Raw genomic sequence first — 630 nt, forward strand, 5'->3', positions numbered from 1 at the left:
AGGCAGTTTGTCGAAAGGCAAATTCAGCTGTCCCCCCTCATTAAAAATGGGGAGAGTGGATACGCATACTCGTATACTCTCAAACTCGAAAACATCCGACCACGCCTTCGATGTTTCCGACATATCTTAACCAAGCAAATTATTTTTTATCCGCAAAACATTTTCGATATCCGAAAATAAATCAGCCGTTAGGGAGAAGCAGCCTTTGGCATCGCGAGACGTCGCGAGAGATGCCTCGAGGGTTACTTCTTCCGAACGACGAAAACTGACACTCCGTCAAAAAATGATGAATATTTTAACACCTATCTTGCGCAAAAATTCAAAACGACGGCATCTGCTGCCAAGTCCGGTGCTGATCACATCGAACTCTTGAACGTCCTAAACAGACATAGCCATCTCACAAAGATGACTCTCGTACATCCGACACAAGGATAATAGCGCTATAAAAGAAACCCGAAATTTTGGTCCAGCACTTCCGGTTGGCTTAAAAATTGTCTCCGGAGAGATGCTCGATTCATATCTAATAAGTCATATAAGCCGAGAACCTATCGCGGACATTAAATCGGTACGAATCAGGTTAAAATCGCGACAGATAAATCAATAGCCGGCTAGTCACCGCATAAAATCTTG

The sequence above is a fragment of the Brassica oleracea genome, chromosome C6, assembly GCF_000695525.1.
Source record: "Brassica oleracea var. oleracea cultivar TO1000 chromosome C6, BOL, whole genome shotgun sequence".
NCBI lineage: Eukaryota > Viridiplantae > Streptophyta > Magnoliopsida > Brassicales > Brassicaceae > Brassica > Brassica oleracea.